This window comes from Nicotiana sylvestris, chromosome 6, assembly GCF_000393655.2.
Source record: "Nicotiana sylvestris chromosome 6, ASM39365v2, whole genome shotgun sequence".
NCBI lineage: Eukaryota > Viridiplantae > Streptophyta > Magnoliopsida > Solanales > Solanaceae > Nicotiana > Nicotiana sylvestris.
In genome coordinates, this window is record NC_091062.1 from 91787806 (window position 1) to 91803528 (window position 15723).

Below are 15723 nucleotides of genomic sequence, written 5' to 3' on the forward strand. Positions count from 1 at the left end.
GTAATTCCGAAGATTTAATTAATTAAAGAGAATCGCCACCTAATTATTTTCACAGTGAATTAGGACACCAATTTTAGCTAAATAATGGTGCTTAAAGTTAACTCTGTTTTTAAGGTCTGGTTAGCTTAAGATTATGGGTAAGTAATTAATCCTATAGGTAAGGTTGTTAAAGCACCCTATATGATCCTTTAATAACGGTTAACCGACCAAACTTAGGTTAACTAATTAGGAAAATAAAGTGTTTGAGACATAATAAAATAATTGACTTTGAAAGCATTACTAAGTAAGTGACTAAATAAAATTTATACAATAAGCGAAAACGGCCTTTAGAATTAAACTTTGAATCAAACAATTTTGTTTAACTCCAAATGGATAAAGTTCTAATTGAAATAACTTTAAAAAAAAGCTGGCCAAATTCCAATTCTTGAAGACTCACATTTTTATGAAAAGTAGTTCAAGTTTTCAAACTTACTAAGACATGATGAGGAGAAATCAATTTTCTTCCTTAGGTTTCATATATATATATATAAAAAAATCCCCACAAATCGCTAAGTGCATTTTATCCTTTTAAGTCTTTATTAAAAAAAAAATATTTTGTTTAAAACTAAAGTTGTAATTTTAAATGATAAAATTAAATATCAATCATAGGTTCAAACAAAACAAATCATATAAATTAACAACATCAGACAGAGTAAGTAAAAATAAAAGCCGTCATAGGCGACCCTAAGCAATTCGCTTGTTTTTTGACTATCCGATGCATCTATGGGATATGTTATGCGATGACTCCATGTGGTGGTAGTAGCGTTGAGTCTCTATGCGACTCCACCGCAAGAGTCTTGAATTAAGACTCCATTTTGCTCCAAAGTGTACATGCAAAGAAAAAAATAAAGGATAAAGATTAGCGGACAACTCATTATTTGACAAGAATTTCACATGTTAAATCATTGAATAAATGAGAGCACTGATTTCAGTTTGTTTCCACAGGTTTGCAACAAAGGAGGAGTTATAGCTGAATGCTTTTAGACTAAGCTTGCAATTATTAAAGTATCAATAATTCCAAATACATAAAGCATGCATGTGGGTACCATCTTAACATGATGTCTCTTAAAAGATTCAACTCTAACAAAGATTTTGCCCCTTTTAAATAATGCTTAAATAACTTCTAAAAAAATGATTCTTTCCATTCAATTTAGACCAAGACAGATACATTAACAAAAAAAATCCAAAAATTTTCATTAACAGCCAATCTAACTATGAATTACTCCATTCTAACATGAAATGTTTTATGGCAAATTCAAGAGAAAACACGGCCTCATTTAGTATTACAACTACGAATCAAGAAAGGCCATAACTTATTTTAAAACTCACATGTAGTTTAATGAAGACGATTGCCTTTTAAATTAAACATAAATTATTTAAACCTATTGACATGATCTCCAAATTTTAAGCAAATTTGATGTCCATCTAAAGTCCTATTTTCTACTATTAGAAAGCAACTAAAGAAAAGACATTAATATTTCAACAAGAACTCAAGTTATAATTCATGAAAGCAGAACTTTCATTTTTTATTTTTTAAAAAAATATAAGCTAAATGGGCAAATAAACCCCAATGAACATGCTACCTATAGTGTCAATATTACATCTATATATAAAAGTATACATATAACTAGATCTTATTTCAAAAAAATGTGTCCTAAATCTGAAGGAAAGAGTCCCACATCATTCAAAGAAAAACTAAACAATGATTTCTAGATTTTGGACTCAATACCAATACTAATATAAGTGTTTATGTATAAAGCAGCAAGAGGCATATTCATATCGATATATTGGATGGCCATAATATATAAAAAAAATACGATCTCTACTAATATACCACTACTATAAGATAGCAGCTAGTCTTGTTTTTCTTTAACAAAGAAGAGAGCAACTTTAAAGAAATAATTTTTAATATATAAGAAAATATCCCATGATAATAGTTTGCTAGTCAGGTTCTTCCTTTAGTAACAATTAGATTAAACAGATGTGGTGAACAACTAAAGCACATATTTAACACTGAAACTACTCTTCAAAAAAGAGGAAATAAAACAAACTCAGATTTTCATTCTAAACACAACTAAATATAATAATAATAATAATAATAATAATAATAATAATAATAAAGAAAAGAAATGAGCTGACCTGCTTCGGAGTAGTGAACCGGGGTCTTTTACCTACAATCGAAATCCGACCACGAGCTCGTCACCTCGAACGTGGACAAAAGAATAAATGAAAAAGCAGCAGCTCTGTTTTGATTAAAAAAACCACTGAAATCAAAAAGTACCAAAGGTGGAACAGAAAAAGATTTTATGAAAATTTTCTTAAATAGTGAAAGCAAGCAAAGAGTAGTGGGTTTGAGGGTTAGAGGCAGCGGCTGAAGCTTAAACTCAGGGGGGATAGAGGGGCGGCTCAGAGCTTAAAGGCTAAAGGAGGGGGCTGAAACTTGTGGGTTTAAAGAGAGGTGTAACGGCTCCAAAAGCTCTGCCCAATATATTCCAAATGCTAGTATTTATAGGTGAAGAAGTAGGGTTTGGTTTTTTTTTGAGGGAATTCAAAATCGGACTTGAATCTTGACAAAAATGGCCGCTTGAATCCGAATGTTAGGCAAGACAGAGAATCGTCCTTTCTCTGAGATGGTTTTGATTTCTTTTCTTAAAATGGTGAAGTCAATGTAACTTTTTTGAAAGATGATCCATGTTTTGAAGCAAAAAAAGAAAGGGTGTGGGGAAGCCATGAGAGAGGAAGGCAAGTCTGAAAATTTCAGACGCTTTGGTCGATAAAGTAGGGTAGGATGACAACTTTTCTGTTGGAATTGAAGCAAATATTTCAATATGATTAAAGAGATTTTGAAATCCAAATCAGAGATATTTCTAACGGGCTAATATTTTTTGGGCTGATTTAATATAGTATGCTCAGTTGGCTAAAGAACTGAAGCTTTACAAAATGAAATAATTGTTTGGATTGGAATTTCTTCCTCATAAACTTCTTTGGGCTTCTAATTAATATTACAAAGTTTTGCTAATGATATATATACTAACAAAATATTGTCTTACATTTAATAATTATAGAATTTAAAAGTAAAGTGACGACAAACTTGTTTAAATAAAAAAAGCTGTGATAAAATATAGTAGTGATGTCAATGATGAATGTATTTTAATTATAATTCTAGCAATTCTAATAATTAGTGATAATGATAATAATAAATATAACGATAATACTAGTTAGCCGTAGTCATAATAATATATATAGTAATACTAATACTAATTCCAATGATAGTAGTAGTAGTAATAGTAATAATAATATTAATAATAATAATGACAATAGTATTATCTAGTAATGATAACAACAAAAAATAAGAATAACGATACCAATTAAATTTACTTTGGGATTAAAATAGTAAAATAAATATTCTTACATTATTAATGGTATTAGACGCTCAAAGAAATAGTTTGGAAGAAATGAGGGTCAAAATTGGATGTCAACAGCTGCCCCTCTTTGACCGGACACGATAAAAAAGTTTCCGGGCATAGAAATTGACTTAGTAGCCAATTTTGTCCCGACCATCAAGGTTGGAATGGAACAAAGGGGACGTAAAAATGATAATTGCGGTCGAACTCCGGTTTCGAGTTGCCTATATCTCTGGTTTCACGAGAATCATGCCACATGTAGTTCAAGAATTATGATACCCTGGAGTAGGAGTCAACTATTGATGCAAACCCTAAAAATGTTACCCCAGTGTCGAATTATAGAGACACTGGGTATCATGGTTGAAAGAAAGTTGTTTGAAATAAGAATCTGATTATGAATTTTGAGAGTCGAGCCGAGCGAAGTTCGAAGTAGATCCTTGACCTTTGTTGGAGAGTTTGGTATTCCTTCCTAACAAACTGCCCCAGTTCACTGCTAAGATATAGTTCCATGTTGCGCTATATTTCCTACAAAGCTTAACAATGCTAAAAACAATCATTAGGAAATAAGATGCAATATGCCATAAAAGTAATCTTATGAAAATAATATTTAGGCATCAATTCATAAGAAATGCGAATTTAAAACATATAAAAACATAATCTTATGGTGATATATTTCATGGTCGGCAACGCACATGAAAATTTAGTTGATAAAGATAAATGCATTTGGCAATGATTTATAAAAGATATATTTTGGCAATGCTTATGCACGCGGGATCACTCGGGTCGAAATAAATTAAATGTCCTTTTGAGGAAGGATTAACTTCAATATCCTTTTTGAGGGCGGATTGACCCGATATATCCTATTTGAGGGCGGATAGACCCGATATATCCTATTTGAGGGCGGATAGACTCGATATATACTATTTGAGGGCGGATGAACCCGATATATCCTATTTGAGGGCGGATGAACCCGATATATCTTATTTGAGGGTGGATGGACCCGATAAATCCTATTTGAGGGCGGATAGACCCGATATATCCTATTTGAGGATGTATAGACCCTAAATATTTAATTAAGGCAAATGTGCTTATGTCCTAATAAAGGCGGACGAGCCTAAATGTCCTATTAAAGCGGACAAACCTAAATATCAATTAAAGACAAATATGCATAATTGTCTTATTAAAGGCGGACGAGCCTAAATATTTAATTAAAGACAAATGTGCCAAAATGTCCTATTAAAGCCGGATGAGCTTAAATATCCAATTGAAGACGGATGAGCCTAAATAAAATTAAAGGTAAATGTCTAAATATTCTATTGAAGGTGGACAAACCTAAACATCATACTAAAGGCAAACTTGCTTAAAAAATCCAATTAAAGGCCTATAAGCCTAAATATCCTATTTAAGGCGGAAGAACCTAAATATTCAATTAAAGATAAATGTGCATAAATATCCGATTAAAGGCGGATAAGCCTAAAATATTTAATTAAAGGCGAAATATTCCTAAATGTCCTATTGAAGGCGGACGAGCCTATGTCATATTAAAGGTAAACGTGCTTAAACATCTAATTAAAGGCAGATAAGCCTAAATATTTAATGCATAAATGTCACGTTAAAGGTGGACAAACCTAAATATCATATTAGGCAAACTTGCTTAAAAATTCAATTAAAGGCGGATAAGCCTAAATATCCAATTAAAGGCGGATATGCCTAAAATATTTAATTAAAGGAAAAATATTCCTAAATGTCCTATTGAAGGCGGACGAGCCTAAATGTTAAATGTGCATAAATATCCAATTAAAGGCGGATAAGCCTAAAATATTTAATGCATAAATGTCCCATTAAAGGTGGACAAACCTAAATATCATATTAAAGGTAAATTTGCTTAAAAATCCAATTAAAGGCGGATAAGCCTAAATATTTAATGCATAGATGTCATGTTAAAGGCAAACAAACCTAAATAAAATATTAAAGGAAAATGTGCTTAAATGTTCTATTAAAGGTGGACGAGCCTGAATGTCATAAAGTCAAGCGTGCTTAAATATTCAATTAAAGGCGGATAAACCTAAATTTTAATGCATAAATGTCCTATTGAAGGCGGACAAACCTAAATATCATATTAAAGGCAAGCGTGCTTAAAAATCCAATTAAAAGCGGATAAGCCTAAATGCATAAATGTCCTGTTGAAGGCGGACAAGCCTAAATATCATATTAAAGGCAAACGTGCTTAAAAATTCAATTAAAGGCGGATAAGCCTAAATATCCTATTTAAGGCGGAGGAGCCTAAATATTCAATTAAAGATAAATGTGCATAAATATCCAATTAAAAGCGGATAAGCCTAAAATATTTAATTAAAGGCAAAATATGCCTAAATGTCCTATTGAAGGCGGACGAGCCTAAATGTTTAATTAAAGATAAATGTGGATAAATATCCAATTAAAGGCAGATAAGCCTAAAATATTTAATGCATAAATGTCCCGTTAAAGGTGGACAAACCTAAATATCATATTAAAGACAAACTTGTTTAAAAATTCAATTAAAGGCGGATAAGCCTAAAGATCCTATTTAAGGCGGATGAGCCTAAATATTTAATTAAAGATAAATGTGCATAATTGTCCTATTAAAGGCGGATGAGCCTAAATATTTAATTAAAGATAAATGTGCATAAATATCCAATTAAAGGCGGATAAGCCTAAATATTTAATTAAAGGCAAAATGTGCCTAAACGTCCTATTAAAGGCGAACGAGCCTAAGTGTCCCATTAAAGGCAGACAAGCCTAAATGTGATGCTTGATTTAATATTACAAGATTGGTGCAGTGCGAAGAGCTTGGTGCGATGCCTGATTCATAGAAAATTAGTGGAACGCAAAAATCTTGGTGTAGTGCCTGATTCAAAACAGTGAATATTCATGATGCAAGTGAAGAACCAGTGCGTTGCCTTCGAGTATTCAAGGTGTGATGTGGAGAGCGTGGTACAATGTCTTTGAAATAGCAAATTGTATGGTGTAAAGAGCTTGATGCAATGCAATATCAAATGTTCATGGTGAAATGTCGACGCTTGTCAGATCTTCAAGCTCAAATTATCTATTATTAAATTCCTGCATTCAAGAAAAATTGTGAGTTCCAAAATTTGATTCATGTTGGCTTGGCTTCACCCTTTTCTGAGTTTTGCGATTTTGGCTTGATGCTAAGCTTTGGATCATTACGCAGATGGTCTTGATCGAGAATGGCTGGAGCTTGCTCCTGCTTTACTCAAAGAAAATTTATTAGTATAAAATAAAGTGGTTGCCTTGCATTGAACGTCAAAGTTTTGGATTTGAATCTACAACTTGCTGCTATGGCATTCTGGAAATTTGATGTTGTGCTTGTAATAAATATGTAGCTCGGAATTTCACTTTCTGCTTTGCCGAATTATGAGTATCCTTCTGCAAAATCTGCCCCGATTTTGGCTTTTGGGGTAAATAGAATTTTATTATGATGAGACCGAACCCATAGGGTTGCCTACGTATCCACTCTTAAACGAGAATCAGGTCAAAACATAGTTCATACAAAAGTACATGAAATAGAATAAATCATGAAAGGGCGGGCAAATTAGTAGTGATGAAAAACTCTAATCAATCATCTTGTTTAGCTTCACGCTTTCTCTTCAAAGGTATTGGTTCCAACTTGAAAGATCACCTTTAACCACGATGGTATTAGTGAATGAAGGGTCATACTTGTTGCATGGTTGCTCTTGCTGCACAATTATCTTGTTGTTTTCAATCATGTTCTGAATCTTATGCTTAAGTGCTGGGCACTCTTCTGTATCATGGCCTTGAATATATGAATGATACACACAAGTTTTAGACCAATCAAAATTTGGAGGAAGATCTTGTGGGATCCATCCTTTCCTTGGCTGTAAAAGTCCTTTTGCTTTCAATCTCTCAAATATGCTTGTCAATGATTCTTTCAGAGGAATAAAAGTGCGGAATTTTAGGTTCTCTGAAGGACGATAGCTAGATTGTGCTTGATAAGCTTGATGTTGAACGCTTTGCTAAGTAGGTTGGTGTTGTATATGAGTTTGTAGCAGCTGGCTGTTTTGTTGAGATTGTGGCTGATGAGCGGGAATGCAAGCATAATCTATCTTCCTCTTTTTGCCTTGTAAATTCTTGAGTGTCTCATCTTGGATAGTGGCTTGTAATTTTGAATTGTCAATAATTTTTCCTACTCGAGTGCTTGCTTCTATCAGTTTTCCAACTCTAATCAAATCCGAGAAGTCATGTAGCCGAGCGCATAACAACTTTTCATAGTATATGCCTTTTTGCGTTTCGATGAAGGTGGAAATCAACTCATTCTCAGGCAATTGAGGGCGTATTTTTGAAGCCTCCAGTCTCCATCGCATGGCATATTCTGCAAAAGACTCGTATTGCATTCTTTCTACTTCACGTATATCACAAAGCGTTAGACTATCTCCAATATTAAACTTATATTATTCTACAAAATCGCGAGTCATGTCCTCCCACGTGTACCATTTGCTAAAATCTTGTTGAGTGTACCAATCAAGCGCTAGCCTTGATAGACTCTGAATGAACAACTTCATTCGAATGACTTCATTATGTCTAATCCCCACTAATCTGCTGCAGTAGTCTTTCAAATGAGAAATGAGATTTCTTTTCCCATTGAAAGTATTGAATTTTGGAATTTTGAATCATGGCGGAAGCTTAACATTTGGATGCATGCACAAACTTTCATATCTTAAACTCTGAATATTTCTTGCACGTATTTCTTCCTCCACGATCTTTCTTAGGTTATGGAGTTTTTTATCTGGATCATCCCAGCTAGTCGTCTTAATTTCCTTTCCTGGTCTTTTGTATGGACATATCGCCAGTTGATTTTGTTGGCTTTCTGTGACTGATGTTGCAAGTGCAGAAGATTGGGCATTGGTCATCATGATGACTGGAAAAGCCTCTGGATTGATAGTAAATTTTGGTGGTATCGGTGGATGACTTATGTAAATAGTTGCTGGATGAGGAGATATGGTCAAAGAGACATTTCGGGTTGAGCTGAAAGCAGAATTTGGGTTGGGGAGAAGGTTGAAAGTATTTCCAAATTGACCAAAATGTTCCTCCATACAACATTTGTCTCCTCATCATCAGTCTCAACTTGCAACAAACCTTTACCAGTACTAAGTGCTCCAAATCGATTTGCCATTATAGTTGCGTCCTTGATGCAGATTCGCAGCCAAAATAGTGTTCAATACTAGGCAACCTTTAAAGAAAAATAAAACTTTTACAAACAAAATAAAGTGTTAGCATATTCATCATAATGAAATAAATGCATAAAAACAATAGAATATATGATTATATAGATTAATCTATGTTATGGTTAAATAGGAGCCTTAAACTAGAAACAATTACCTATGTTGCAAAAGGGATAGGCGAGACTGAATTGTTATCTAGAGGGCTCTAACGCTCGAGACTTGTTGACATGGAAGCAGATTGATTTGAAATTTTGTGAAAGGTTGACTCATGTCGAACATCAAAGCTTTAGCTCTAGCATAGTCCATTTCCTTGCATGACTTTGGACTTTTCCAAAAATTGCCCCAATTTTTAAGAAGGTACTGATGAATACTCCATGGCATGATGTCCCTTCTGAGAAGACTCAACCTGCGTGCCAAGAATTTGCCCCAGTTTCTTTCATAAAGGAAAATGAAAATTTTGTTATAATGAGACCGAGCCTTATATAGACTGCCTACGTGTCCTAAGTAAGGGAAGGTGGGCGGGGGAATGATAGTCTTCCAAAGTCTGTGATAGAGTCCTTGATAATCATGCTTCTTCTTCATACCCATTGTTGGCAGCTTAGAATGCCCTTCCTAGCAAGCAAGAGTGCAGATTTGAAAAAATTAGGCGTTACACTCATAAGTGGGAGATGCAGTTGTACGAAATGGAGAGTAGCCTTTTTCGTTGAACGAGTTCTTAAGATCAGCTATCACTTCCTTGACGCCATCAATTTCTTGCTCCATTTGCCACTTTTGCTTCAAGCTTAGCAATCTTATCTTCGTATGATTTGAATTTCTTGTACTCAAACTCACCTGCATCTAGGTCAATCCCTGCGATTTAGTTGACCATATTGTCCTTGAACTTGCATTTGCTTTGATGTTCAATTCAAGTCAACCTATTTGGAAAAAGGAGGAGCAAATATTAAAAGCTAAAGGTAGAATATTTGGGAATGAGTGCCTAAGAAACCGACGAGATCAGGTCTTATAATATTGCAATGCTTGAGAGGGGCCAAAGATGAGTGATTTTGATATTAGAAAATAATTCGTTGTTATTTGGATATAGACAAGCTCGGGATCAAAATAATTGATAAGGATATGGTAGTCAATGAAAAGAATCTAAAATCTATTTTTTTTTTCTTTTTTAGCTTTGGCAAATCGTAAAGTTGTCGAGGCCTGGAATTCAGGAGACTTATGGGATAATACCTTAACTCATGTGCCAAAACTTAGAATTAACAGGTGCGTGAAGATTAATCTTGACGACCCGAAATAAGACGATGTAGACACTTGAATTGAAGAGGTAAAAATATTGGAAATAATTTGACGATGCAAATTGACCAAATAGTGGCCTCTTATTTCTTGGTAGATTGTGCAAGTTTGGACATCTATCCACTTGTAAATGAGAATTGGCACGAAGGTTGAAATTCTAAGAGATATGAAGCTATGAGACAAGATAACGAAATTGAAAAATTATGTGAGGCATGAATGACAATAATTTAAAAAAATATGTAACTATATTTTTATGAAAAGAACGCGAATAAAATTAACTCACGGATTAGATGGGAGAAATATATTACCTAATTATGAAAGATTATGCCAATTGTTAAAGAAGTAAGATGTTCATTGTTGTTTAAAGAAAATTCTTAAGGCTAGTTTAAGGCACGAGTATCGATGAATTTTCATGACGAACTGAGCTTATTGAAGAGTTTGCGGAAAAATGCCCTACCTTATAAGAAATAGAAGATCATGCCTAGAGACTAAGAATTGGAGTAGACCTAAGAGAAATTTGGACTTAACTGGTGCTCTAGAGTCATTAAAGAGTACTAAGCGCGGAATGATTGGTGATAATTATTATTATTAATTCAGGAAAGTAATATAAAAATAAGCAGAGGAAAATATATGAACAAATAAAATATATATTTAAATAAAGATGCAAGCAAATTGGATAGTCAATACTTTTTCCTTTTGAAAAATAACAAATGATGTTAGTAAAAATAATAAAGTCAAGTAAGCAAGCAAACATGTTACAAATTTCAAAGTATAACAAATAATTGCGCGTCCTAATATGTAAGGGACTTCTTTGTGCCAGAGGTAGGTCTAACGTGTATTTGAAAGATAAATATGCCATTATGTTTCATCCCATTGATGTAAATTAATTAAATATTTTTATTTTTTGAAAAACAATAAATACTAAACCTTTTCTTTTTTGGTCAAAAGGAAGTATATTTCATCAACAGTTTAAAAGAAAGTAAAATTTATTTTGTCATATCTAAACTTTCCGTTGTTTCGCCTGATTATGTCATTTGAATTTTTTTATACATATCATAAAAAGTAAGTCATGCTCATTTACCTAGGATTTAATATAATTTAGAGCAAATGGTCCACATAATTGGCATGTTCATCCTTCAAATAATGCACATATACGTGATAAGGTGTCACTTGGAGTTGAAAACCCACTTGGACATTTAGGTAAGGTTAACTAATGGATTTAATACACCTCGGGTATTAAATCACCTAAGGTTAAAATGATGCATGCTCTTAAAAGGGTTTTGGTTTAGCTCTATCTTAGGCCGATTAAGCGTGGGTTTTTCTAGATTGGTCTTCTCCCAAGCGGACAACTTGAGAGTGGAAAGCCCGTGACTGTCGACTGCACCACCGATCGACTTACCCACGAACTTTCCCCTAAAAGGTATTTTTTGAAAAGTGCACGGCCGCAAACCACGTAATCGCTAGCTGTGTGCTTTGTGTGAATTTTCCAGAAGTGGAGGAAGTGAAACAGAATGACAATTTATATAAAGAAATAAGAACATATAAACAAATCATAAAATACAATTTTCCATATAAAGGCAATTCAAATAAGCATCATAACAATAAAAAACACACAAATTAATTTTTATTATTAAACTAAGTTTGTTATGGTTTAGAACCTAGTATCCCCAGCAGAGTCGCCATGCTGTTATACCCCATTTTAACACGGGTCAAATTAGAGTATAACATATTGGTAATTCTGAGGTTTAATTAATTAAGAGAGTCGCCACCTAATTATTTCAACGGTGAATTAAGACACCAATTTAGTTAAATAATGCTTAAAATTAACTCTGTTCTATGATCTACTTAACCTTTAAGACTATGGGTAAGGGTTCTAATTAATCTTATAGAGAAGGTGTTAAGCACTCTATATGACCCACTAAAAATGGTTAATCGGCCAAACTTAGGTTAATTCATTATAAGTAGAAAATTTAATATTTGTATACATAGTTGGAAAAAAACACATGACTATTTTTTACATACTAAAATATTACTAAATGAGTAAAACTTGAGTTTGGTATGCCAAAAAACGCTACAAAGGCCATTTTTCCGAAAACCTTAATTAGACTTGAACATTGTAAGAAAGAAGCAAGCTTTTTATGGACAAATGCTGTCAAAGAACGCTAAGTATTTCCAAAAGATGTGGGCAAATATTTTAGAAATAAATAAATAAATAAAGCCATTATCTCAAATTGTTGATTTTAAAAGCACTTAAGACTCATGTAAATAAAATCAGTGATTTATTATTAACTAGAGTAAATGACACTAATCAAAATAAGATTTAGCTACCAAATCTAATATAAGACGTTCCCAAATAAATCGACAATCATAAAAAAATTAAACAAATGATAAGAGGAAAAGAAAAATGAAAGACGCCATAGGCGTCCCCAAGCGTTTTGCTTGTTTTCTTGCTATCCGGGACATTCTAAGGGGATGCCATGTAATGACTCCATGCATGGGTAGTGTTGAGTCTCGAGTGCGACTCCATTTTTTGCTCCAAGTATATATGCAAAAGGAAAGGAGAAGAAAATTAGAGGCGAAAATTCAATACAAGAATGAAGCACGCAAGACAAGAGTACAACTATTTTCTTCACTCTGCAATAGACAAGAAATCGAAGAACTGTAGCAAATCATATACGAACATTTTTCAAACTCGAGCACTATTTTAACATATCTTTTTAAAGAGCAATGTTCCAGCAAACAGGAGGTGTTTCTTACTTCTACAAAAGCTTTTAAATTAACACATATAAGATACCAACGCCTAATAGCATAACTATAGGTGCATACTAGTATTTCATTATTAAATAAGACATATGTATTTTCAACAAAATATTTGAAATCCAAGAAGCATGATGTACGAAGGAAAAGGCTTAGCAGTAAAATAAGTTGATATCTAAATTAGTCTTAGTATCATGACAAAAATACCCTATATTCAATAAAGAAGGTTGAAAAACACATCAAGTTCCGGTTTAATTCTCATCAAATAATTGAGTCAAATTTAGTCTTACAGCATGATTTCTAAATGACTAAAAGATCTCATATCTATTATTTCACTCATATAGACATGATTCTTAAAGAAAAGCTTAAAGGTTACAACTCTTTTATACAGTATCTACAGAGGTAACATGACAACTAAATGTATAACTGTAAGCTCTAAATCAATGTTAGTTCCAACAGAATGTCTATATTTGCTACAATACTTCAAGTAACCATTGAACATGATATAGGTTTGATTCCTTTGAATATCTACTTAAAGATGGTGATTCTTATAGGCATTCTATATAACAGAAAAGAGACTCAAGTCATGATTCTGTTAGAAGAATAACTCCTTTTTTTAAAGGAATCTAGGCTAAGTGACCGAACCATTCAGGCAAAATATGCAGATAGCTAACCTCAAATCTGTTCATGTGAATACATAACAACTGATGTACTATTTCATTTTAAATTTTATTCTATTTAGCCAAAATAACAACTTCTACAAACATACGAGCTCTATCTCATAACTCTATACAACATAGCTCGTAACGGACACTTTATGTGAAGATTAATCTCGAATCATAATCACAAACCAACCATAGCACTATTTTAGATAGAAATAAAATCTACCTTTGACCAGAAAAAAAAAACAGAAAGGAATAGCTTAACCGTTACTGACCTTTTTGCGGGCAGTGAACAAGGGTAAGCCGCTATCAGATTCTAACCTCGAACTTGCTGTACTCGGGTAGTCGTCAAATACCAGAACGAACGGAAACAAACACCACTGTTTTGGCTAAACGCCGACAGAGAAAGAGATTAAAAGAGAGAGAGAGCTGAACCTTTTAAGAGTGTTTCTTTTAGGGATAATAACAATAGTAGATTTGTAGGAGTTAGCAATGGCGGCTAAAACTCCGAGCTTTGGGGCGGCTCCAACCTCAAATTTTGGGGTGAAAGGGGCGGCTAAGAGCTTAAGGTTAAAGAAGGGGGCTGAAGCTTGTGGGTTTAAAGAGAGGTGCTACGGCTCCAAAAGCTTTGCCCCAATATATTTCAAATGCAAGTATTTATAGGTGAAGAAGTAGGATTCATGTTTCAAAATCCCATGGTAGAGAACGATCACGAGTATTTTTGATTCAAAAGAGCCGTTCGAGGCAGCTGATTTTCAACGAGCAAAGTGTAGGTATGACAGCAGAGATTTTACCAAAATTGCCTAATCTCCTTCTGGCATTGGGAAAATATAGAAGAAAATGTATATAGAATGGAAAGACTTTTGAAAAGAGAGAGAGAGAGAAATTTTGGAAAAAGAGAAAAATTGGGGAAAAATGTCAAACATTCTGAAAAGCAAAGATTTTATGGGGGAAAGGAGATTGTTCACGTGAAGGAAGGACAAAACTTTTTAGATTTGGTCAAAGTTTAGTGTTGGAATTTGAAGAGAAAATTCATTATAATTAAATAGAATTCTTGAAATCCAAAAAGAGAGATATTTTGGTGGAAGAATCTAGAAAAGAATTGAAACATGGGCTAATATTTTTTGGGCTGATTTAAGGATTTACTTGGATTATCTTGGTTTGGAGTGATTTGGGCCGCTAGAATTAGTAGAAAAATATTGGGCTACTAACTAGGCCGCATTTCCTTTCTTATTTTTAAATTCTTCGGGCTTCTAATAATCAATAATAATATTAATACAAAAACAAGTAACTAACTTAGTTATTATACCTAATCATAATTACTAATGTTTAAATAAAATATTAATCGTAATATGCGGCAAGATTTATCAAATATAATTTCGTAATATTTTAAAGTTATTGCAAAAAATATTTTCGCTTAGTTAGATAAAAGAAATAAAAAATACTTTTCGTGAAAGGTAACAATAAATACTATTAAAATATGATTGATAAAGACGACAGTAGTAGTAGTAGTAATAGTAATAATAATAATAATAATAATAGTAGTAGTAATAGTAGTAGTAGTAGTAGTAATAATAATAACAACATTAGTAATACTTGTAATAATGATATAAAGTAAACAATAATAATAATTAGGTCTAGTTTGTGCTAAAAATGGTAAAATGACTATTCTTATATTATTAGTGATATTAGAAGCTTAAAGAAATAGTTTGGAAGAAAGGAGGGACAAAATTGGATGTCAATACTATCCCTCCTATGAGAAAATCAACAAGGATGATCAAGATGGGGAGCCCTTACTGGTTCCAGGTGAAGTCATCGACATGACAAATGAAAAGGCAGACATGATGAGTCAAGTGAAGGAGCCAAGTGGAGACAATGCAGCTTCTTCCTCAAGGGAACTAGGTACCACAATTACAACCACTGAAGTTGAAGAAAGAGTGGTTGATGCAGTGCAAGGTACTCCATAAGTAGCTGAGAGAAGAACACAAGGGAACCAGTTATATCTTCCCAGCTCCTCTACAAATGAGGTTTAAGTATCATACTGGAAACACAAAAGCTCCCATCCTCTTTGACAACATAATTACCCCTCTAGATTCAGGTATGCAAACCCGATCAAAAGCCAGAAACTTACTTGTCTTATCAGCCTTTCTTTCCCAAATAGAACCTAAAAACATCAAGGAAACCTTAAAGGATGCAGACTGGATTACAACCATGCAAGATGAGTTGCATCAGTTCGAAAGGAACAAGGTATGACACCTGGTACCTAGACCCTCAGATCAAACCATCATAGAAACTAGGTGAGTATTCATGAATAAGCTTGATGAACATGGAAACACT